Consider the following 10,304-nt stretch of genomic DNA (forward strand, 5'->3'; position numbering starts at 1 on the left):
AAGCTGAGAAGGAAAGGATGGGAAAGAGCTTGGCCTTTGGGATCTCCACCTCCCGGGGTATACCACCTCCCCGGGAGGCTGCCTGGCTCCAGAGTGAAGGAAGGTAAAGTCTCCCTGGAAAGCAAGTGGGACCTTCCTTAGTCTTCTTCTGTGTGGGCTTCCCAGGTGCTTGAAACCCTGCCACATACATCCCTGTGCCCCCTTCCCTGACCCCTGGGAGCCTGTTAGAGAGCTCCTTGCTGCAGTTTTTCTGCTCTCCACCTGATCACCCACCCGCACCTCCAAAGGGGCTGGAGCCTTTTGTTCTGGACTCCTGAGCCCTGAAGTGAGCCATGGAGTGGGGTGCAAGAGCCCCTGGAGTGTGGAGTCTTGTCAACAGGCAACAAGACAATCTCCAAGAGAGGCTGTTAGCCCTTCCCAAGGAAGGGTCAGACAGGGAAACACTGGCTTCTCAGAGTTAGCTCTGAGGCACCTCTGTCACTAACAGGTAGCCTTCCCTATGCCATATTCTGCATTCCTTAAACTTCTATGTCCTCTGCTCCAAGGCTGGAAGCCCCAAATAGCCCCTCCTGTGGACTCAACCATCTTTGCTTCCCCACAAGGTCCTCTGATAAGCCCCTTCCCTCCACCCACTCCACCCCCAGCCTGCTCCTCTCACCAAGAACAATCACCCAATTCATTTCCATGCTGCCTCCTGGAAACTTCATCTCTCTGCACCTCAGAGTCTGCGAGGGTTACCTGGGGCCCATCACCAGTCCTCAGTCAATAGATGGACCTCCTGCCCCCCAGCCTCCAGTCTTCCAGCCGGTACATACCCCAGGCTCAGCCTGCTTGAGTGACCTGCCTCTTCACCCACCAATCCCCAGTTTCGTTAAGAATAACCGGCATTTGGGACGCCTGGGTGGCTCAGCGGTTGAGCTTCCGTCTTTGGCTCAGGGCATGATCCCGGGGTCCCAGGATCGGGTCCCACATTGGGCTCCCTTCAGGGAGCCTGCTTCTCCCTCTGCCCGTGTCTCTGCCTCTCTCTCTGTGTGTCTTTCATGGATAAATAAATAAAATCTTAAAAAAAAAACAACAACTGGCATTTAGGCTGGGTGGCTCAGTAGGCTAAGTGCCTGACTTCAGCTCAGGTCATGATCTGGGGTCCTGGGATCAAGGTGTATCAGGCTCCCTGCTCAGCAGGGAATCTGCTTCTCCCTCTGCCCCTCTCTCCCCCACCCCCACTTGTGCTCTCTCTCTCTCCCAAATAAATTAAAAAAATATTTTAAAAAACAAAAGAACTGGCATTTACTGAGTGGCCACTGTGTGCTGGGTGGTACCTTTACCCCCAAATCAATTGTGGGGCCAAAGGAGCTTACAAATCAGTTGAGGAGGTAGACATAAAACATTTCCATCACTCCAATTTTATATTTATTTATTTATTTATTTATTTTAAGATTCTTAAATTTAAATAAATAAATAAATAAATAAATAAATAAATAAATAAATAAATAAAAGATTTTTAAATTTATTCATGAGAGACACAGAGAGCAAGAGGCAGAGACATAGGCAGAGGGAGAAGCAGGTTCCCCACAAGGAGCCCGATGTGGGACTTGATCCTGGACGCCGGGATCATACCCTGAGCCAAAGGCAGACACTCAACCACTGAGCCACCCAGGCATCCCATATTTATTTATTTATTTATTAAAGATTTTATTAATCCATTCATGAGAGACACAGAGACAGAGGCAGAGACACAGGCAGAGGGAGAAGCAGGCTCACTGCTGGGATCCCGATGTGGGACTCAATCCCAGGACCCCGGATCACAACCTGAGCCAAAGGCAGATGCTCAACTGTTGAGCCACCCAGGCGTCCCACTCTACCAATCAATTTTAACGGTTTCTATTCTTTAAGACCCAGGGCTAAAAAATAATAATAATAATAAATAAATAAAAATAAAAATAAAAAAGACCCAGGGCTGAGCACTGCTCACCCAAACATTACCTGTCCCTAGCTTGGTGCTATACCCTCCCCCCCATGAAGCCTGACTAAATAGAGGTGCCCATCCAATAAATACTTGCATAATGAATGCCTGCCCTGTGGGCTGCAGGAGGGGACCACCTCTCTTCCTGTTGCCCTCCACCAAGCTTATCTAAGTGAAATCAGATTTAACTGAAACAAAGGGCAGACTTGCAGGGGGTGGGACAGAATGGGCAGTGGAAATCCCAAGGCTTTGCCTTGAACTAAACTCTCCCATTCTTAGGGGCCACAGACTCTAGCTTCTTGGAGAAGCCATCTGGAGTGCCAGAGCCAGAACTGTGACTTTCACATCTCCAGACTTTAGAGTCTACCCTGTCAGAACCATAACTATTATAATCCAGTCACTGAATTAATCAAGTCAGTACACTTTATAGTAAAAATATACACAAAGCACAAAACCCACAAACAGTGAAGACTCACAAGCCAAGGTAATATCATAATTGGTCCCGAAAACAGGGAAACTGGGCTGGGAGGAGTGAGTCTTGGGGCAGCAGGCAGGGCCAGGCACACAGTGTGGCTACCAGAGGCAGTCCGCAAAAATGGTACAAAAGTCCAGTGCCGTGGCCACCTGGCAAAGGCAAAGGCTCAATACTCTGTGGGCACCTGGCCAGGCTGTCGGAAAACAATGGGACCCAAAGCAGACATGGTCCTTCCTCTAGCCTAGTTGGAGAGAGAAGCCTCACCCAGGAACCACTGACTTGCTCAGCCAGGCTTGGCAGAGAGGGAGCATCTCCGGTTCAGGAGTGTGATCTGGGGAAGGAGGGGTTGGGATCAGAGAGCTTCTCCCCTGGGGCAAGCCTGTGTGGTGGTCTTTGTGGGTTCCAGATTCAGATCTTTATCCTGACAGCCAGCCTCAGAAGGGCTTAAGTAGGAGAATAAGGGCAGCGGTTTAGTGCGCCTGCAGCCTGGGGTGTGATCCTGGAGACCCGGGATCGAGTCCCACATTGGGCTTCCTGCATGGAGCCTGCTTCTCCCTCTGCCTGTGTCTCTGCCTCTCTCTTCACTCTCTCTGAATTAATGAATAAATAAATCTTTAAAAAAAAACAGTAGGAGAATGATATGATGCAGTCTGTTTTGGAAATATCCTCTGATTGTTGCACAGAAAACAGACATGGAGTAGGGGGAGGCTGTGGTCCCCGGAGAGGGGAGCAGGAAGAGCAGGAAGTCGTAGAAGTGCTGGTAAATGACAGTCAGGCTGCAATGATGGACTGGCAACGGGTGGTGGCTGGCAAGGGAAAAGGAGGCACCGAGGAAGACTGGAATATTCCTGGCTTTGGAAACTGGGTGGGAGGTGCTGCCTTTACCCCAAAATCAAAACATTGGGAAAACACCACTGCCTGTAGCTGGAAGTTGGTTATAGTGTGTCTGATGTTCCTAAAAGACCACGTTGTTATTTCAGTGTCAAAATGAGTGCAGAGGGCAAGGAAAGGGTACTTTTGATGAGGCTTTGCAAAAGGAATATTCTTTTTACAAAGAAATATGACAATATACTCGCAACATTTTGCCCCCAATCTAATAGTGAGATGAATGTTACTCACCGCAATGTCATGTGTAAAATCCAAATGAGTTGCTAACAGACATTTGGAAAACATAATAGAGAATTGTTTGGGGAAGCTCGTTTAGGAACAAGTGATAGAGGAACAATTACAAGTGACAAGGCTGGGATCTGAACCCTGGTTCTACTACTTATTAACTGTGTGATTCTGGACAAGTTACTGAACTTCTCTGTGCCTCTGTTTTCTCATCAGTAAAATGGGAATAATAATGGAACCTACTTCATGAGACCAGCAGAGGATTAAATGAGAGGATATAAAGAACTCAATACAGTGCCTGGCTCATGGAATCTCTCTAGAATGTTACCTATTACCACAGAACACATTCCAAAGGAGAGAAACAAATGAAAAAGCCAATTGCTGCCTTTCCCATATGCGTCTGAATAACGAAAAGTTGCCCATGTAACTAAGTGTGAATTTCACAAATGCCTTTGTAAGATTTTTTTAAATAGAGTAATAGTCACGAATTGGGAAAAATATTTGTCGGATCTCGTTCCTGACTTTTGCTGTCATCTGCCTGGCCAACTATTGTCTGATCCGGTCTTGCTTGAGTCACAGACCCTTTGCCAGGTTCCTCAGTTTCAGAGGGCCCTCTGGAGTGGAAGGTTTCCGAGGTCAGAGCAATGTTATTAGCATCGCCTCTAGTTCCCACTAGTGCCTGAACGGTGCTAAGCTTGAGTAGTGCTGTATGTAGTTAGTTAACACAGTACTTGTGACCCAGAGTGTAATTTGGGGACCTCTCCAGGGAGTGTCTCTGTTGGGGCAGGAACTGGTTGTGGCTCTTGGGGGTTCACTAAGGTTGAGGGAAGATAGCAAAACAGCTACAGGTGACTCTCCCTCTGCTCTTGGCTTTGGAAGACTAGAGTGTAAGTGGCTGTGACTGGAAGCCTGAAGGAGACGGGGCCACCTTGCCTTGGGGAATGTGATTAAGGTTCCCCAGGGAAAGCTTTCCAAACGCAGAGAATGGCTGGGGTCACAGAGCCCTGGTGTTGGGACAGTGTAGTGGGTAAGCCCTATGGAGAGAGGCTGGTCCCTCCTTTAGACCCAGCAAAGGAAGGCATCCAGCCTGGCTGAAGCCAGAGCGGGACACGCTGTGGCTGGGTGGACAGAATACAGCCACAGGTATGACATAGTAGGGACTCCACATGGGAGATGGGGTACAAACAGGGGTTGCAGGACTGGATTCGAATATGGTAACTGGGCAGACTGCAGGAATGGCCCAACAGAGGCATGATGAAGTAAATTCACAACTGCTAATGCTTTGGAGGTGTTCACTACACCCGGAGAGGGGAGGGCACTATTGTAAGCACTCTGCAGGTTTTAGGAAGTTGTAGAGAACCAGGACTTCTATTCAGGAAGTCTGGCTAAAGAGTTTTTATTCTTAACCACTATACTATGTGAAATGTAGAAAGAGTAAAGGTTTTAGACCTACAAAGGGTTAGACCTCTGTTTAACCTTTAGGCTAACTGCTGTACTTAAAAAAGCAAAGGTCTGGAGTCACTCCAAACCTGTGTGATCTTGAAAAGTTAACTTAGACTCACCAGGTCTCAGTTTCCACGTTCATTTGTAAATTTGAGCATAATATTTTCCTAATAGGGTTGTTGAGGGTAAATAAAGAAACAGGTGTCAAGTGCCTGCCCAAGCCTTCTGTTTAAGATCCCTGACCTTGGAAGCTCTCAGATCCGGGATTCCTCCTCATTCCAGGTGTCTGCAGGTCTAAGTTGAAGGAACCACAGTGGGTGCACCCCCCAGACACACTTCTAGTCCACAGCCCATGGGGTTCCTCATGGAGGGGTTTCCCTTAAAATATTCCCATTTGATATCTGAGCAGACAAACATCAGGAAGCTGAGGTCTCAAGCAAACCACATCCAGAACATCTCAGACATTATGCTTCTTGGAATGGTTTTTCCTTCTCCATCAATGTATTTATTCAGTTACTAGTTACTAATCATTCACTGTTCAAACTCATCAAACATTATTAGGTACCCACTATTTGCAAAACATTATGCCAGGCTCTGGGGAGTAATCATTTGGAGAAGCTCAAAGATTCTAGAGCATGTTGGACATCCCTTTTCATCTCCCGGCTGGGTCTGTGGCTTCTGCACCTGGGGCAATAATAAAGGTGTTATTAGAGATGGCCTGTGAGACCGTAACAAGGCTCTCCAAGTAGGTCCAAGGAAGGCAGACCCTCCAAAGCCTTGGACCAGAACACCCATCCGTGTCTCTACGGCCACGACACAAGGATCACAAGACTGAAAACCTTCGGGGATAAGGCAGGTCTTACAAGTGGCTGGACAGGGCCAGGCAGAACCATGGCAAACCAAAACTAAAGATGGCACTTGCTACTTGGCACCTGCCTACTGTTGCAAGCAGAGATGTGGGCCAAGGGTAGCCAGGTTTTCTGATTTTTCAAGGGAAAACTAGACATCTGAATTTTCATTTTAAATCTCAAGAAATTTCAGCATTGGCTCCTAATTTTAATCTTTTTGAAAGCCTTGTGAGATAAGAACTTGTCAAACCGGGGCACCTGGCTGGTTCAGTCAGAGGAGCGTGAGACTCTTGATCTCAGGGTTGTGAGTTTGAGCACCACACTGGGTGTAGGGATTACTTAAGTAAACGAATAATTTTAAAAAAAGAACTTATCAAACAGAACTTGTCTGCCTGCTGAATTTTGTTCAAAGATTGACAGTTTAGGATTCTTGGGTTGGTCTGGAAGGACAGTGGTAGAGGGTTGTGTGTCCTCAGGCTAGGTTTTGAGGAACCTAGAATGCCATCCTTCCTTGGGTCCAGGGATATGCTAGACATATAGGAAGCCATAAAGAGGAAGATGAAACCATAGTCATGCCCACCAGGGGTCTATAGTCTCATCAGAGAGACCCAGGCAAAGCAGCAGATAGTTAGGAAGACGGTGTAGAATCCCCCATGAATTCAGTGTGAACCCCTTGGGAATTCAGGGAGCAAAGTGGACCAGAGCTTCAGGAGACCTTTACAGAAAGGCTTGAGTGTTGGAGAGTCCAGGTTGCCGCAGGAACAAATATGAATGGGTACTACCTTTGCTAGAGACCCCAAAGAAAATCTAGAGTTTGCTTCCAAATGTAGGAAAGGGCTCTCTGGAAAGGGCGGGGCTGTTGTATGAGATTTCACTGACACACCCACACCCTGTCCTACTCACTTGGCAACCCAAATTGTGGTGTGGTCAAATGGAAACAGGTAAGCAAGAAGCAGGGCAAGGTTCTCCAGGCTCAGAGAGACCAGTAGCAGTGGGACCAGGGAATCTGACCCTGACCTGAGTCAGGCAGGCTGGGGTTTAAGTCTGCCTGTGTGACCGGGGACAGACATTATGTGCTCTAAGCCACGGTTTTCAAATCTGTGAGATGGTGACAGTAATCATGCCGACCTTTTGGGACTGAGATAAGGGCAGGACCAGGTCCCAAAATTCAAATGTTGAGTCTGATGCCAGCCCAAGAGCCCCACTGAGGGACATTTGCCAGAGTATATGGTTTTTATCACCAAAGTCCACCACCTGAGAATTCTAGTCCCAAGTGAGATGCGGAAAGAGCACCTGGAGGGGAAAAGTGGTCCCCATGTTTGCCAATTCCTTTCCCGTCGCTGCTCCAGGAAATAGCACTTATTCTGGGAGGGGAGAACTCTCTGGGAGAGAGGAGTTGGAGATATTGGGGCCCCTCAACCCTTGTGGGGGGGAGAGAAGCTAGAGTCTCTGCGGGGCAGTGAGGGCAGTGCTGAGGGAGGATTCTTCCCCAAAGGTGGATCCTTTACCGCCCAACCCGGACCTGAAAGGGAGGGTAGAGACCCAAGGTTAAACTTCCTCCCGAGATGCCAGAGGACTGCTGTGTGAGGTGCAGCATCCCCCCCCCCCCCCAGGAGCCACACTGCGCTGCTCCCCTCAACCCACCTCCCCAGATTCCTGTCGGGTAGAGATCTGTCCAGTACCCCCAAGTGCCTTCGGAACGAAGCTCCCCGACAAGGCTTCCAAGCCTGGGTGGCCCCAGCCGCTCGCCAGTCACGCACCCAGCCTCGGCCCCTACCGCACAGCTCGGTGCCTTTGCTGAAGCCAGCACCCCGCCCCCACGGCAGGTCTGCGGGAGGAATGCCCGCTCCTTCAAAAAGACCGCGCACGGCTTAGCCCTTTCTGGAAACTTCTCGGACCTCACCCCGGCCCCGCACCCAGGGGCAGACCGTGGCACCCTTCCCTTCGCTTCCTCTGCAGCCATTACGTGGTGTCGTGAAGTTCTGTTTATCACGCGGTCTTCTGTCTACTTGTCCCTCGATCCCCTACGCGGTCCAGCCCCCCGACTGGAAGCTTCTTGAGAGCAGGCAGAGTCTTGTCGCGGTAAGCCAAGGGCTGGCCCTTCCGCCGGGGGCATTCCGGCCACCCCGGAAGGGACGGGGACGGCGAGCAGGGCGGGGGCGCCGGCCAGTGGGCGGCGGGATGCACCAGCGAGCGCCGCGGACCGGGCGGCCTTTCCGAGCCCGCGGGGGCGGGGGCGGGGGCGGGGGCGAGGTTAGCCTCTCGGCCACCGCGGGAGGCTCCCACCGAAGCCAGCCCATCCGGCCCCGCTCCCGCGCTCGCAGCCCGTGCCCACCCAGCCAGGTGATCTCGAACCTTCTCCCTCTCACACCCCAACAACAAACAACCCTCGCGCTCTCCCTCCGGAGAAAGGAGGTGGAGCCTGACCTCAGCCGGAGGCTGCAGCAGCTGCCGGAGGGGGGGTGGGGGTGGGGGGAAGGCCTCGGAGCTCCAGCCCTTGGGGGGAGCCTCTCCTTCGGGGAGTGGCAGCCGAGGGGGCCTTGGCGAGTTCCCAAGCGCCTGGGGAAGCCCTCCCTTGGCAGCCTCGACCCTCCACGGGCGAAAGGAGGAGGGGCAGAAGGGGTGGCTTCAATGAGTGCCTGCTTCCGACTCTGACCCTCTGTGGGTTTGGAGTGCCCTCGGACCCTTGTGCCCCCCATTCACACCCACCCTCCTTCGAACCCTGAAGCCCCAAGGGTAGGGTGAGACTGGGTGCCGAGGAAGCAGGAGGGAGAGGATGCAGCTCTGCTGGGCTCCCGGGAGCCGAGGTGTGCCCATCCCCCACTCCCTTGGCTGGTGGGGGGAGGGCGCAGGGGGTGAGACGGACCCCAGGGAGGAGCCCTAGGGCAGGAACAAGGCTGAAATGGGACGCAGTCTGCAATTGCTGGGGCTGTGGTAGAGGCTGAGAGGGCACCCCAAGGGGAAGGCCAGGGGCCCCAAAGAGGGTAGGAGTCAGGAGTCGGGAGAGAAAAGGAGAATGCAGCTTTTTCGGGGAGAGGCAGCCTGCTAAGACTTCCCCTGCCAGCAATCTGGAGGCTTGCACTGGACAGATGGGGGTTTTGGACACAGCACCATGGACATGTGTTCCCCAAAGTCTGAGTGCACGTTGCCCCCCTTGTTCCATCTTACCAGAGACTGGGTCCACGGAGGCCCCCACCTCACCTTGACCTCCCCCCAGGCTGTGGCAGTGAGTGCCATTAGAGGAGAGAGGGCTCCAGTTCTCTGCTTGGCAGTTAATAGCTGGCTCCTTGGTGGTAGGAGGGGGCCTTGCCCCTCCAGTTCAGAGTCACAGGGAGAGTACGTCTGCCTCCCCCATCTCTAGGGAAAGGAGCCCCAGCAGGTAAACACCAAACAGACGCCTGCACTTGGATTTGCTTGGGGGCAAATAATTTCTGGAGATCCCTTTAAGGAGAGGGTTCCGATCCCTTTAAGAGGGAGTGGGTCAGATAAAAGGACTATGAAAGTCCAGCTTTCTTTATTTCCCCCACCCGGGCAAGGGCAAGGGGGGGGGTTCCTATGGTGGGGGAGGGGGCCAGTGCTGCTGCCCAATTTAATTGGTGTCCTGGTCTCCCCCCAGGAGCTGTGCCCTCCAGTTAGTCCGTTGGGGCTGAGGGGCCAGGTGGCTCAGTAAGTGTTCCTGGGACCTGAAGTTCAGACACTTTAGGGGCAGGGGAGCAGCTGCCCTGCTCCCAGGAGAGAGGGGACCAGGGCATGGAATGGAGGAAGGGGAAAGTGGATACTGCCATCACTGCAAGGACTTCGCTGCCCTGCTGAGGTGCTCTGCTCGGTGCCAGGTAGCTGGAACCGAGGGCAGGCGGTCTGCAGGGACTGCGGCGGGCGGTGGGGGAGGTGCCCGGCGGCTGGACTGGAGATGAGGGAGCAGCCAGTCTGTCCCGGCTGTCAGTCTGGTCGTGCATGGTGGGGGAGGGGTGTGCAGCATGTTTTCTCTCGGCCCAGGATGTTTTCCTCTCTGCATCTCCCTCTCTCTGTTCTCCTGCTCTGAGGCAGTTAACCCTTCCTGATGGGTCTGGAAGCATCTGGGTAGAGGGAGGGCCCCTTGCCTGGAGGTACAGAGAGGTGGTCCAGGAGACCTGATGGTTCCATTCCTTGTCCCTGGACCAAGCAGCGGGTCCTTTTCAATGAGGGACGTCTGGGCTGCTGGGTGTGCTGGGGTGAGGAAAGGGGATGGGGCCCAGGCATTGGCACAACTGTCTTGGTGGAGTGGGTGGGAGCGGCACTCACTCAGGAAAGGTTAGAGGAGCTGAAGGAGGGTTATAAGAGGAAGAGGTGGAGGCCTTTCCAGGTGTGGAAGGGCTCTGGACTGGGAAAGGAGGCCCAGGTGAAGAGGTCGCGGCAAGTGGGGTGGAGGGAGAGAGGAGAGGCCAAAAGGTCCCTTAGGGGGACAGGCAGGGGGTGCAGCCCG

The sequence above is a fragment of the Canis lupus genome, chromosome 30 (assembly GCF_011100685.1).
Source record: "Canis lupus familiaris isolate Mischka breed German Shepherd chromosome 30, alternate assembly UU_Cfam_GSD_1.0, whole genome shotgun sequence".
NCBI lineage: Eukaryota > Metazoa > Chordata > Mammalia > Carnivora > Canidae > Canis > Canis lupus.